Consider the following 16,237-nt stretch of genomic DNA (forward strand, 5'->3'; position numbering starts at 1 on the left):
ATTTTTTGTTAGGTGATTGATGTGTGGAGAAAATATTAGAGCAACACATATATGTGGGACAATTTTGGTATTGCTACAATTTGAACATCTTTTTGATCCTATCAAAATTTTGGGATATATATATATATATATATATGAAGTCATTTTATCTGAATTAAGAATTTACTTGTTCTAATAGTTTAGCACTTTGGGACTTAGTGTTGATGATTATTTCAAACGTAACGTTTGAATGAATATAATGCTTTTTTTTTTTTGTATGTTATAAATTTGAATATTTTGGTTATAATTATGATTGTAGATTTGGATGAATGTGAATTTACCTTTCTAGTATGGCAAATTACAACTTGATTTGTAAATATCTATATGATTATATATTGATTTTATAATAATAATATTGGATAAGTGCTATTAGATCAATTATAGTTATGTTTGTATTATTACAAAAGAATTGCTATGGAGCGTCCATCAACAATAAAGTTTGTGTGAAAATAGGGTATTTACAATTTGTTTCCATTATGATGAATAACACTAATAAAAATAAGAGACTTTCAATAACATATCTAGTCTTTTATAACGTCTTTTTATTGTTATAAAATTTTTTATGGTACTTTTTCAATACCATGGAACGTTTCCATAATAGTGAATTAAAGCTATAATATAACAACTTTTTATATTTTTATTAATAACTTTACAAAAACCGCTATTAAAAGTCAACGAGCATTTAAAAAACTCTACAAAATATTGTTTATAGCATTTTTCAATCTTATTAAAATAGTTATTGAATGGTTTTTATAACACTTTTCAAACGCTATAAAAAGTCTTTTATAGCATTTTTGCAATGTTATTAAAAACGATATTGAAACATTTTGATACCGCTTTTCTAATGCAATAAAAAACGTTGTCCAATTTTCAGAAGCGATTTTTCAATGTTATTAAAATAGCTATTGAAACACTTTGATAATGCTTTTTGAATGCAATAAAAAATGTTATAAAATGTCTTTTATAGCATTTTTCCAATGTTATGGAAAACACTATTGAAACATTTTATAGCGATTTTACAACACAATAAAAAATGCTATCAAAATGTTTTGATAGCATTTTTTTCACGTTATAAAAAGCATTTATACATCATATTTTTGCTATAGCTAGAGACATATTATAGCGTTTTGCATAGTGGTAAAAAAACGCTTGAAAAGTCATGAACTTTCAATAACATCGCCTACGATAGCATTTCAAAAACGCTATAAAAAATCAACAACAACGTTTTTTGATGCTATTGTAACTGATATTTCTTGTAGTGAGAGAGATAGAGAACCTGAGAGAGAAGTGCAGCCGTGAAGAAGTCGGAAAGAAGGGTCGTCGCTCACCGTCTTGCCGCTCGTCGTCCTATTCTGTCGTCACCGCTTGCGATTCCGGTAAGTTGTTTTTTGTTTTCTCTTTTTTAAGTTAAAGAAATATATAGTTTTAGATTTTGATTTTGAAATAGTTATAATGTTTGATTTTTTTGGAATGTATATTGAAAATTGCTAGAGGTGAAAATTGTATATTAAAAATTGTTGAAATGTTTGTCGAAATGTTTGCTGAAATGTATATTGAAAATTGTTAGAGGTGAAAATTGAATATTGAAGATTGTATATTGAAAATTGGAATGTATATTGAAAATTATTATAGATGAAAATTGTTTAAATTGTTAGAGGGTATAAGAATTTAGAGGTCGAGGGTTTTTGAATTTGAGAAAATGAGAAAGACTTAATGAATTTGAGAAAATGAGAGAGTGAATGAAATTGAGAAATTATGGGGGTTATAATGGATTAAACGTGAGCCTATAATGGATTGAGAAAATTGTTCGTTGAATGTGTTAGTTAGTAAAGATTGAAGCATTTTAATTGATTGTTCTAGTTATCCAGTAGTTATGGTAGTTGTTGAATAAGAAATTTTGGAACCAATTACAAATTGTCATGTCATTTACTAAAATAATTGTATTTGGGATTAACTAAAAATTAGCATGTGTCCCAAATTAAATTTAAAGACAAATTGGACAATTTTAATGATGTCATATGTTTTTATTATGATAATTGGATCAAAATAATTATTTTAGTTCAATTAAATATTATTTACTTGCGCTAAAATTCAATTAAGCCAAAAAATAAGCTTAATTTATCCCAAAATTAAATATGACATAAATTCATGTGATTGAGTCCATGGGCCTGGTCCATGGACTAGACCAGGCTTAAGTTCATAAAAGTTCACCAGTAAACTCTATAAATAGAGGAGTTCTTTCATTTGTGGGGAGGTAAAATTTTTAACTTCAGAAGGTATAGAGAGAATTCTCCCAAGAGATAGAAGACTGACTCATCAACTCCTGAAGGAGTCGAATACCCTCAAAGATTGAAGCTCCTTCCAAGACTCAAACTTCAAGAACACCCTCGTAGATTGAAGCTCCTTTGAAGATACAAGTTTTCTTCCAAGACTACAACTTCAAGAACACCCTCGAAGATTGAAACTCCTTTAAAGATACAAGTTTTCTTCCAAGACTCCAACTTCAAGAACACCCTCAAAGATTGAAGCTCATTTGAAGATACAAGCTTTCTTCCAAGACTCCAACTTCAAGAACATCACGTGTTTCGCTTCCTCAAATCAAGCGTAAGCATCTAGCCGAGAGAGAATTAGATGATCAAATTCTAGAGATCAAACCACATCGCATCAAATCAACGTAAATACAATATCAACACAAGTTCAACTCCACGAATCAAATTTCTCCGAAAATCTCGTGTGAACAAATTGGCACGTCCAATGGGACATCTCTACCTCTCATGTCTCTCATCATCCAAATCTATAAGAAAATCAATGGCATCAAAGAAGGCTGCATCCAAATCTTCTGTTGCAAACGACGCTTATACAGGACCCATCACCCGCAATCATTCTAAGGGAATCACTCAAGAGCAGGATCAAGGTTCTAACGTCGCTCAGAGCATTCTCAAGCAATTGATGGAGTCTCCTAAAGTTGGGATTGTCCTCAAAGAAAATTCTTTGTATGAAAATTCTGATTCTGCCTCTAGCAAGTCAAAGAAAGAAGCACACCCTGACGTGATGTCTGTCATGATGGCTGATATAACGGCCAAGGCTACCATGGAAGAGATGGAGAGGAAAGTTAACATCCTGATGAAGGTTGTGGAGGAACGAGATCATGAAATCACAGCTTTGAGAAAGTAGATGCAGACTCGTGAAATTACTGAGTCAAGTCAAACTCCTGTTGTCAAAACTACTGATAAAGGGAAGAATGTGGTGCAGGAAAACCAACCACAACAACAATCAGTTTCTGTTGCTTCTGTCTCAGTTTAGCAGCTACAGGATATGATCGTGAATTCCATTAGAGCTCAGTATGGAGGACCGCTGCAAACTTCCTTCATGTACTCTAAGCCGTACACCAAGAGAATCGATAACTTGAGAATGCCACTTGGGTACTAACCTCCAAAATTCCAACAATTCGATGGAAAGGACAACCCAAAGCAGCATATCGCCCACTTTGTCGAAACATGCAAAAATGCAAGATCAAGAGAAGACCAAATAGTCAGGCAGTTCGTTCGAAGCTTAAAAGGAAATGTTTTCAAGTGGTATACTGATCTAGAGCCAGAAGTAATTGATAGTTGGGAGCAGCTAGAAATAGAGTTTCTTAACCGCTTTTGTAGCACTAGGCGTGTCGTTAGCATGATGGAGTTAACGAATACCAAATGGTGGAAGGGAGAGCCAGTCATCGACTATATACAACCGATAGAGAGCTCCAAGCCTGGTTTGCAAAGACAAGCTCACAGAACTGTCTGCAGTAGAGATGTGCACCCAAGGTATGCACTGGGAACTTCTCTATAATTTACAGGAAATAAAACCTCGCACATTTGAAGAATTGGCAACTCGCGCCCATGATATGGAGTTGAGTATAGCCAACAGAGGGACAAAAGTTTTCTTGGTTCAAAAAACAAGGAGTGACAAGAATGAAATCAATGACACTAAAAAGATTGCAAATAGTGTCTTAAACGAGTTTATGGTTGTTCAAAAGACTCCATTGAAATCTTTCTCTAAAAGAAAAGAAACAAAACATGAAAGAAATCATGATGGTGATGGAAAGCGACGCCCAACTCTTCGAGAAAGACAGAAAAAAGTTTATCCCTTTCCTGACTCTAATGTTGCAGACATGTTGGAGCAATTAATAGAGAAACAACTTATTCAGTCATCAGAATGTAAACGACCAGAGCAAGCATGAAAAGTAAATGATCCTAACTACTGCAAGTATTGGGTCATTACTCACCCTGTTGAAAAGTGTTTTGTGCTGAATGAGCTAATTCTAAAGTTGGTTTGTAAAAATAAGATTGAACTGGATATTGATGAAGTAGCTCAAACAAATCATGTTGTAGTCATATGACTTCAATTGTTCTGCCATCAATACTGCTTTATGATTAAAGGGAAAGTTTGATTCAATTTGGGACTTTCGAACCTATACTTGTTTGATTTCAACAAAAGATCATGACGTCGAACTCTCAAAACAAAGAAGAGCCTATTGAGGATGAGGGCGAAGAATGGATAGTCGTGGCTCATCAAAAAGAGAGACAAACAAGTTCCATTCAAACGAAGTCACACTTCCATCAAAAGCATTCAAAAGGAAACATCTTTCATAAAAAGAAGAGGAAAAGAAACAAGAAGATGTCGAAACCTACACCTATCAAAGGAAAAGACGAGGACTTCCTCCAAGCTCGACGATCGATAACTTTGACAGAATTTTTTCCAAGAAGCTTCCTTGAGGATCATCCAAAAGAAATATTAGAAGTCATTGCATGTCATACTGTCAGCATAGTAGAAGTCGACAACAATTATGGAACTTTTGAAGAAGTCGACAATTCAAATGAAATTAAGGAAAGGGCTTCTGTCTTTTATCATATCAAGCATTCAACTACTCGATCTTCAGTCTTTCAAAGATTGAGTATGGCCATGAAAGAAGAAAACCAATGTCCAACATCTATTTCCACTCGAACTTTTGCTTTCAAAAGGCTAAGTATCTTTACATCGAAAAAAGATCAACCTTCAACATCTGATTTTGATCATCTAAAGATGACAAAAGATCAACAACAAAAAGAGATGAAAACTTTGAAGGCAGAACTATTTCTTGAAGAAAACAATGATGCCGCTAAGATTCATAGTTGTGTCCCATCACGCATGAAGAGGAAACTATCTGTTGACATAAGTAAAGAAGGTTCCTTGACAATTAAGCCAAGACTTATTATATTCACTAATCCTGCAAACAAGGGAGACGAACAAATCCTTGAGGAAGATAAGAGCTGCTAAATATGCACGTTCCTTATCGCAAGAGCCTAAACTGCTTGGTGCTCCTTAACCCACAAAAGAATAAAAGGTGAATAGCAAAAAAAAAATGTTAAACTACGTTATGACTTGATCCATATGTTATAAAAAGGGTATGTGGTCAACTTAAAGTTCACTCTAAGTTCAGTCATAGGCAAAAAAAAATATTATTCATTGTGATGATGTAAACATATAGTAAAGGACTAAAAAAAAGAATGGGGGCAAAGGGGGCAAAGTTAAAGCTTCCACTTGTAGTTCTTAAATTCTTCGCATGCAGCGTCCAGCTCTTATGAACCAGGGCCTCGGTGGCTTCTTTGGTAACAATAAAGATGTTTTATTATCTACCTTCTTAAGGTGCGACTTTGCCTCTTCTCCAAAATGTTGACCAACGAACTCTACTCCTCTCTGATATGTTACAGACGAGGATCTTTCCATGTGTTGCGACCGAGAGGATCTTCATCTTCATCTTCTCACATGTGTTACGGTTGGGAGGATCTACATCTTCATCTTCTCAAACATGTTACAACCAAAAAGGTCGTCGCCTATTTATGTTATATTCGATAAGGCTATCATCTCAAACATGTTGTAGCCAAGAATGTCGTCGTCTCAAATATGTTGCAGACAAGAATGTCGTCTCCTCAAATATGTTGCAGCCGAGAAGGTCATCGTCTCAAATATGTTGCAGCCAAGAAGGTCGTTGTCTCAAATATGTTGCAGTCAATAACGTTGTCGTCTCAAATATGTTGTCGCCGAGAAGGTTGTCATCTCAAATATGTTGTAGTTGAAAAAAGTCATCGTCTCAAATACGTTGCAGCCGAGAAGAGCATTATCTTCATTTTCTTACATGTGTTGCAACCGAGGCGATCAACATTTTCATCTTCATGTGGTGCAAGCAATCATCATCTTCGGTGCAGGCGATCATCATCTTCAATGCAACGTGACACAAACGATCATCATCTTCAATAACGCAACGCAGACGATCATCATCTTCATCTTTAATGCGATGTAGTAGAAATGATCATCATCTTCATGGATCATCATCTTTATCTTCAATACGGGTGCAGCAGAAACGATAATCATCTTCATCTTAAATGTGGTCATCATCCTCACCTTCAATGCAACATAGTAGAGATGATCATCATCTTCAATACGGCGCAATAGAGGCGGTCGTCATCTTCATCTTCAATGCGCGCAGCTGAGACGATCATCATCTTCATCTTCAATGCGGCGCAGTCGATCTTCATCTTCAATGTGGTGCAGTCGATCTTCATCTTTAATGTGGTACAATCAAGTCCATCTTCTCTTGGTTAATATCAGAAGAAACTACAAGGTGTCGGACTCTAGACAAGAATAGTTCTGTGAAGTAAACCATCGTTTTGCAAAATAAGATCACCAGAAGCAAGTTAGTGTGCTGATAACGTGGTCTTAGATCAAAGAATAAATGAAAGTAGAAGTGGATGGAGAAGGGCGTCATGATAGAGTTGCATTATCTATCATGAACAAACCCTAAGAAATAGGAGGGCATTATGATATAGACTCATCGGCTATCATGAACAAACCTTAAGAAACAAAAGGGCGTCATGATAGAAACTCATCGGCTATCATAAACAAACCCTAAGAAATCGGAGGGCGTCATGATAAAGTTGCATTGTCTATCATGAACAAACCCTAAGAAACAAGACGACGTCATGATAGAGACTCATCGGCTATCATAAACAAACCCTAAGAAACCAGAGGGCGCTATTATGAACAAACCCTAAAAAATAGAATGACGTCATGATAGAGACTCATCGGCTATCATAAACAAACCCTAAGAAACTTGGAGGGTGTCATGATAAAGTTGCATTGTCTATCATGAACAAACTCTAAGAAATAGAAGGATGTCATGATAGAGTTGCATCGTCTATCATGAACAAACCCTAAGAAACAAAAGGGCGTCATGATAGAGACTCATCATCTATCATGAACAAACCCTAAGAAACAGGAGGGCGTCATGATAGAGTTGCATCGTCTATCATGAACAAACCCTAAGAAATAGGAGGGCGTCATGATAGAGACTCATCGGCTATCATGAACAAACCCTAAGAAACAGGAGAGCGTCATGTTAGAGTTGCATCGTTTATCATGAACAAACCCTAAGAAATAGGAGGACGTCATGATAGAGACTCATCGGCTAACATGAACAAACCCTAAGAAACATGAGGGCGTCATGATAGAGTTGCATCGTCTATCATGAACAAACCCTAAGAAATAGGAGGGCATCATGATAGAGACTCATCGGCTATCATGAACAAACCCTAAGAAACCGAAGAGCGTCATGATAGAGTTGCATCATCTATCATTAACAAACTCTAAGAAACAAGAGGGCGTCATGATAGAGACTCATCGGCTATCATGAACAAACCCTAAGAAATCGGAGGGCGTCATGATAGAGTTGCATCGTCTATCATGAACAAACCCTAAGAAACAGGAGGGCGTCATGATAGAGACTCATCGGCTATCATGAACAAACCCTAAGAAACAGGAGGGCGTCATGATAGAGTTGCATCGTCTATCATGAACAAACCCCAGAAGTTGACAGTCAAAGAAGTAGGACGTCGAGGAGACTGAACCACATATATACTTGCATGGGACCTTCAAAGGCTTGCAAAAAAAACGAAGAAGAAAAAAAGGGAAAAGAGAAGTTGTTTCTCTCATACCTTTGTTCTGCTTGATAAGGAAAGAATGATGAAGGTATGGGTCTATTTATAAGGCTAACAAGTCCAATTCCTAAGAAGATTTGGAATGATTAAATAATAAAATTAAATTAAAAGTGAATTATCTTATGTTATCTTATCTTGGAATAAAATCTCAGATTTCACTTTTGAGATATTTAAACATATTTTAATAATTTAATTTTTTAAATAAAATTAAAATTCAATTATCTTATGTTATTTTATCTTGGAATAAAATCTCGAATTCCACTTTGTGATAATTAAGCATATTTAAATATTTGAAACTTTAGATTTTACCCCATTTTTATCTCAAATTTAAAATGGAGTCATAAATCTAACTTTATCCTAAGATTGAAATCTCGTATTTCTCAAAATAGATTTGGTCATTTTATCCTAAAATTAAAATTGGTCATTCTAAATTCTTGTGCATTTAATGACAAATTAGGGAATGCTAGAAATCTCATTTTTGTCTCAAATTAAAATATGGTTCCAAATTTTATATAAAAAAAATCATCAAATTTTTATCCTCAAAACAAAGTAAGTCAGGGATAAAGCCTTCAACTTTTCTCAAATTAAGGATCGACCATATTTCAACATTTATTTCAAATTTAAATCAAACTCATGTACTAGATTCATAGTTTGATTAATTTGATATGTCAAATTGAGCAAAAAAAGAAAAAAGAAAAGCTCGTATTTTGACTTTAAATTTATCTTTTCGAGATTCACCCACTCATACACGTGCATAAATCTCAAAATGGAGCATTTATTGAATAAGAAATTTTGGAACCAATTACAAATTGTCATATCATTTACTAAAATAATTGTATTTGGGATTAACTAAAAATTGGCATGTGTCCCAAATTAAATTTAAAGACAAATTAGACAATTTTAATGATGTCATATGTCTTTATTATGACAATTGGATCAAATTGGTTCAATTAAATATTATTTACTTTGGCTAAAATTCAATTAAACCCAAAAATAAGCTTAATTTAGCCCATATGGCACAAATTCATGTGATTGAGTCCATGGGTATGGTCCATGGACCAGACCAGGCTCAAGTCCATAAAAGCCTACCAGGGAACTCTATAAATAGGTGAGTTCTTTCATTTGTGGGGAGGGAAAATTTTTAACTTCAGAAGGTCTAGAGATAATTCTCCCAAGAGATAGAAGACTCCTTAACTCCTGAAGTCGAATACCCTTGAAGATTGAAGATACAAACTTTCTTCCAAGACTCCAACTTCAAGAACATCACGTGCTTCGCTTTCTCAAATCAAGCATAAGCATCCAGCCAAGAGAGAATTAAAGGATCAAATTCTCGAGATCGAACCACATCGCATCAAATCAACGTAAATACAACATCTACACAAGTTCAACTCCGTGAATCAAATTTCTCCAAAAATCTCGTGTGAACAATAGTCTTTAGTTTTTAATTTGTTAAATTAAAGTTGTGAAATTTAAGAGTTATGGTTGATTATATGTATTAGTATGTGTATATATATATATAACTACTTTATGGAAGGTAAAAGTAATTATATTTGTGAGAATATAAATATTTGTAAGAAGTTGGTTATTTAATTTGGAAAAAAAAATAAAGATAAATAAATTGTTGAATGATAATTATTTGGAGAAATGATATTTAACGAGGAAAGAGAAAGATTATTTATTAAGGAAGAAAATGAAAAGGAAAGGAAAATAATAATATTGTTAAAAATATAATATATTATTTTTTTAAAGGAGTCTACTTCTACATGGTAGACTATTCATTGCCTTCTTCCTTCATTCAACCCTAGCGACTCCCAACCTTCCTTTTACCGTCGCCCATAGTCAAATCTCTATTCACCTTGTCCGCAACTCACCATTCCAGTCTAGCTGAAACATTCTCCGATCCATCAGCATCCTTTCGTGAGTTGAGGCATTCCGTCAAGCAAGTCCGCACGAAGCCTCCTTATCGCGTGCTGGTCTTCCCTTCTTTCCCTTCGTTTCTATCATTCACAAGTCGTTCCTCGCTCAGATTAGTCAGCTCTCCTTTGTTTTGTGTCCCATCTCTTCACCATCTCCGACTTTCGAGCCAATCTTTTGTTCATCGAGCCGTCTAGCTGGTTCCCCTACACGTGAAGCCTTGCCTCTATCCAAGCCAAGTCCTCCCCTCTGCGAGCCAATCCAACCCGCGTGCGAGCCAACTCTTTTAGCTAAGCCAAGCTGCCAGCTAGTTTCTTACCCTATTCTTGCAGCCACTTGAGCCTTGTGGTCAATTATTTGAGAGTTTTTGGTGTGGATTTTGGTTTTACCATCAAGTATTGTTATTGGTACTGAAATAAATTAATTTTGAACTTAAATTGGATTTTTTTGCTTGAAGTTTCAATTGACTAAATTGGAGGAATTAAGTTGTGGAATTCTTGTTAAATTAGTTTCAAACTCAACTTTGGGTAAGTTGATTTGAAAGAATTTTTTGGTCAAAAGCTAATTATTAATTTTATTAAATAAGTTACTGACTTTCCCATTATTGTTTAGATATTTTCAATGGAAAATTTTAATTGTCAGCTAAGGAATATCCCAAAAGTTTTTCCTCAAATTTTGCAGAAACTTCGCATTCAAACACATTCTCATAAATCTTATGTCTTAAGAAACATTTTTCCAATTGAATGCTTTAGAAACTTAACTCAATCATGTTTTCTCATGTCTTAAGTACATAGTCTTTTCTAAACTTGAATCTCATCCTTTGTAAATAATTTTATATATCTAGCATATTCAAATGCTTAAACTCAAAGCATGCTTTAAAACTTAAATTCTTAAATCAAGTTTAGAAATTCACTTTAAATTCATTTTAGTCACTCACAATTTTTGGCTAGATTCTTGGTTTATAGATTTGCTCTATTTTCTCTTGCCCTAAAAATAACAAGAGAATCAAGTAAATCTTGAGTTCCAACTAAAGGAAACTTCTTCAACTTTCTTATCTTTATTCTTTACCTCTTAAGAGAACTCTTTTCTTACTAACCTTGACTTTCTTTAAACTCCTTGGGTGCTCTTAGCTTGCTCAAGACCAGTGCTTCAAACTTTCCCTAGCTTAACACAAGCTCTTAACAGATCTAGAGCCTAACACAACAAGCCCTAACTTAGCAACTTGCTTTTAAACTTCTTAAACAAGGAAAAAGAAATTTGGACTTACTTGGATCTAACCGCAAGCTCTACCCTTCCTTTTTAACTCAAACTCGCCAACACCCTTGCTTTCTCAGATGTCTCTTGACCGAACACCCAACTAAAACTTGGCGTCGAACTACTCTCATGCTTTGACTTCACTCTCCCAAGGAAACCTAATTTCTTTCAATTTCTTCTCTTTACTTTGATCTTGAAGTTAAAATGGTGTGAAATGAGAGAAATGAGAGTCTTTTGTATTTAAAATGTCTCCTTGTGTCCGAAAAATGCTAACCTCGCACAATAGATATTTTCGAAGATTTATCAGTCATGTGTCTTTAAGTGACCTCGACCAAAGTCGACCTGAGATCCTCTAAGATCTGTACTTTTTTCGGTCGAACATGTCCAAAATCATGTCTGAAAATCCTAATATTTTCCTTTTCTACTTTCAGTCTCAACCAAGCAAGACCTCGAGATGGCTTGAGATCTATCTCTAAAACCCTTTTTTCATCTCAGTCTGCCACAGCCTCGAGATGGTTCGAGAGCACTTCTTTTAACCTTACTGTCTTTCAACTAGGTCAACAAGTACCAAGATGCTCCTGCCTTAGCACCCCAATTTGCTTTCTATTTTTTATCTCTCCTGAGATTGCTCAAAGCTAGCCTAGGAAACACTTTTGTCTTTCTCTGCCTTTTCTCTCGATTGAATAGGACTTAGTTTAAACAGTTTGTTTTGAGATTTCTTTGGGCAAAAATCTTTCCCTCTTAACTTCTTAGCACACAAATGGGATAGAAGATATGGGTACTACAAATGACCACTTTGGTGTGACCAATTTTAGGCCCTTGATAACCACCACAATACAACTTCGACAAAGACTTTGACGCGACCAAATTCAGATCTTTGACAACCACCTCTGTGTGGCCAACTCTAACAACCACCTTTGCATAACCAACTCCAACAACTAATTACAGAAACCAACATCCATCTTCGACGGCAACTCAGATTACTACCTTTGTAATACCTGCATCCTCTATCTCATTTTCTTGTTAGGGAGTTGAGAAGAGGCTAAGAGTGTTGATCTTGAGACAGAAGCATTCAAACCTGGTCTTGTTCGAACGAAAGAAAAGGTAGAGAAAAGGCAGAAGTGAGAATCTAGGGCCAGCTTTGAGTAATCTCGAGCGAGATGGAAAATAGAGAGCGAAATCCCGATGCTAATCCGGGGCATCCAAAAGAGAAGCTCCTATCATTTTTGAACTTTATCTAGGCTAGACTTAGACTAGGTGTATCATAAACATATCATAATAATGCAACAAAGAAGACAAGGCTAGAAATGTATCCATGCACTTATTGTATTATACATGCAATCATTCAATCACAACATACATACAATTTTTCATTCAAGCATTCATATCTCAATATGGTATGACTAAAAAGGGCTTAAATAAAAGGAAGATAGCAATTCGTTATTTTCAATCTAATTAAAATATTCATAATAAAAAATATATCAAGAATATGACAATTATATCCAAAATGTGACAATTCATACACCCGAGCTCAGCTCAATGGTTGGGCAGGTATGCAATTTTTGAGTTTTTTTTTTAAAGAGTACCCAAAGTACCTCATATTCATACACATGCAAGCTAAGCTAATTATCAAGAAACATGCTATCCACCACCCACTTAAAAATTTGCTTTGTCCTCAAAGCTTTTGAAAGCAAAGTAAAGTGAAAGAGAAAAAAAAAAGGGAACAATGTACTCCCCTGGATATATCTTGATGTTTGCTAGGTGGAAAGCTTTCATAAAGAAAGCATTAAATCCTTATTTGTATGCAAAGTTTGCTTTGGGTAAGATTATTCCTGAAAAAATAAAGAATTTTTTTTTAATTTTATTGGAAAGTAAAAACTAGGAGTTAGAAAGTAAATGAAAAAAAAAACAGAATTTAAAGAAAGCAAGTAAAATTGACACCTAGCTGCCTCCAAGAAGCGCAAAATTTTCAAGTTGATCTATCGTTTATTCTTTCAACAACTCAAGGGTAGGTAGGATGGAAGAGTGTGATCTTGCACACTTGAGAAGATGTGGGATCTCCTTCAATGAAGATTTTGAGTCTATGCCCATCTATTTTGAGAACTTTTCCTATTTTCTCATATATAATCTCAACTACACCATAGTCAAAGACATTGAAAACAATAAATGGCCAAACCACTTGGATTTAAGTTTGCCCGGCATAATAGATAAGGATGAGTTATAAAAAAGCACTTTATCCGCTACTTCGAAATCTTTTTTAAGGATCTTTCTATCATGGTAAAGTTTAGTTTTTTCCTTATAGATCTTAGAGTTCTCATAAGAATCAAGTCTACGGTCTTCTAATTCACTAAGTTCTAACAATTTATTCTTGACGACTTCAAGAAGGGATACGTTGCACTTTTTAATAGCCCAAAAATTTTTGTGTTCCAATTCTATAAGAAGATGACATGTTTTACCGAACACTAATTTAAATGGTGTTGTACCTATGGGTGTTTTGTAAGTTGTCCTATAAGTCCAAAGTGCATCATTCAATCTAATGCTCCAATCTTTTTTATTGGGATTAATAGTTTTTTAAAGAATGGACTTTACCTCTCAATTGAAAATTTCTGTTTGGCCATTTGTTTGAGGATGATATGGAGTTGAAGCTCAATGTTGGACTTCGTAATTCTTCATCAATGCCTCGATGGTCCGATTGCAAAAGTGCTTCCTTGGTCGCTTATTATGGCTTTGAGAGTACCGAATCTAGAGAAGATGTTTGCAACTAAGAAAGAGGAAACAATAAAGGAAGAATTAGTTCTAGTGGGGATTGCCTCAACCCCATGGAAATATAATCTACTGCAAGAAGTATGTAAAAGATTTCTAAAAGAATAAGGAAATTGACCCAGGAAATCAATTCCCCAAATGTTGTAAAGTTTTTCTATTAGAGTCGTACCTACATGGGTGTCTTCGGGATCACCACCTTTTTATGACTGTGTGATTCGACGGGATCACCAGTCTAGTATGACATATTGACATTGACATAGTCATGATCATGAGTGATTCGACGGGGTCACTCACAGCCCGATTATCTTAGTGTTTCCTTCGGGTACACTAAATACCAGTCTGTCCTAGGTATTCCTTTGGGTTCACCGAAAACCAAATATGTTCCTACGAGATCACAGATTGAACGTGTTCGGGGACGAGCCAGTTCAGGGGTACCACTTTACAAGACTCTAATAGGAAGTTAACAGGCACCTAGCGGGACTAGTAGTGGGTCCCTTACTGAGTATATTATATACTCACTCTTTCATGTTTAATTTTTCAAGCAGAGGTAGAGGCAAGGGCAAAGGCAAGCTGGCGACTGACAAGAAGTGATCGTGGCGAGCCATAGGAATCATCTTGCTTCCGCTTTATGTCATAGTTCGGATTCCAGTATTTGCATTTTTATTTTATTCTTTTATTGTTATTTTATTCTTTAAAACTAGATAGGGTCCGAGTTAGGATTTTATTTTTTTGACTTATTTCTTTATACATTTATTTATGCTTTTAATGAAAAATTCGAGGTTTTGTTTTATTTTTTTTTATAAATTTTATTTATCTTTTAAATTAGTAATGACTTCGGCTTACTATAAGAAGTTGGGTCGGTACAGTCTTGCTCTCTTTTTTGTTTGCAAGATATTTTATAGTTTTGTGATCAGTATACACAGTTATTTTTTATTCAATTATGTAGCTACGAAACTTACCGAGAACAAAAGGTTATAGACAAAAACTCTTTTTCAATTGTGGAGTAATTAGCTTGAGCAGAGTTCAGAGTTCGACATGCAAAATATATAGCATGCAATTTGGTATCTACTCTTTGTCCTAGCACTGCACCTAATGCATAATCATTTGCATCACACATTATTTCAAATGGTAAGTTCCAATTAGGTGTTTGCAAGATAGGAGAAGAAGTCAATTTATCTTTCAAATTATCAAAAGCATCCATGTATTTATCATCAATTACAAAAGAGACATCTTTTTGAAGTAAATTTGTCAAAGGCAAAGCTATCTTAGAAAAGTCTTTTATGAACCTTCTATAAAATTCAGCAACAATGGCACAAGTTCGATAAATGGCTAAATAAGAATGAGTATAATTTATGATGGGCACTTACCTAGTATTTAGTATCTACAAGTTTCTTTTACACCTAAATGTTGCAAGTTAGATAGGTTGTCTCATGAGATTATTCAACGGTGCTTGTAGACACAAACACTAATGGATATTAAAAAGAATAATAAGAAAAGAGATTGATTTAGCTATTCAAAAGAGATTGATTTAGCTGTTAGAAAAAGCCAATGTTTCTTTCTTCGTCTATATGATGTTTGCTACTGCTCGAACACTATATAGATTGACATTTTAAGTGGAGGGTGAGTCGTGCCTGCATTTCATTCATGGTCTATATGATGTCTGGTGCCGCTACGAAATATAGACCATGGCATTATTAAACAGAGGGTGGGTTGTGCCTGCATTTCATTTATGTTCTTATGATATTTCCTGCTACTAAAACACGATATGTACTATGACATTATTAAACTGAAGGTGTGTTATGCTTTCATTTCTTTCAATGATTTATATGATGCTTGTTGCTACTAGAACATGATATAAACTATGTCATTAAACCGAGAGGGTGAGTTATGTGATAACAACTTTCATCATTTATCCTCATATTCTAGATCATGATTGTGAACTGTGAATTGTCAAGGACCACTAATTGTGGGTTGTTACCATTTTTATATCCAGATTTCCCTTGCTCCCAAGTTTAGATTCAATAAGCGATTTTATCTGGGTGGAACTCATTCTTCTTAATGGAAAATTGAATTTTATCCCATTTATCTTCTTTAATTCATCATTTCACGTCTTGGTGTATTACTGGGATTTTTGTCTATAAAATTTGGATTGGAGTATTCTTTGTCAGTGAACATGAGAAATTAGATCTTGATCATAGTTGTATGTTAGATACCTAGATTGGTATAGGACAGGGAAATAAAGGTAATTAGATAGG

Source organism: Cucumis melo, chromosome 9 (genome assembly GCF_025177605.1).
Source record: "Cucumis melo cultivar AY chromosome 9, USDA_Cmelo_AY_1.0, whole genome shotgun sequence".
Classification (NCBI taxonomy): Eukaryota; Viridiplantae; Streptophyta; class Magnoliopsida; order Cucurbitales; family Cucurbitaceae; genus Cucumis; species Cucumis melo.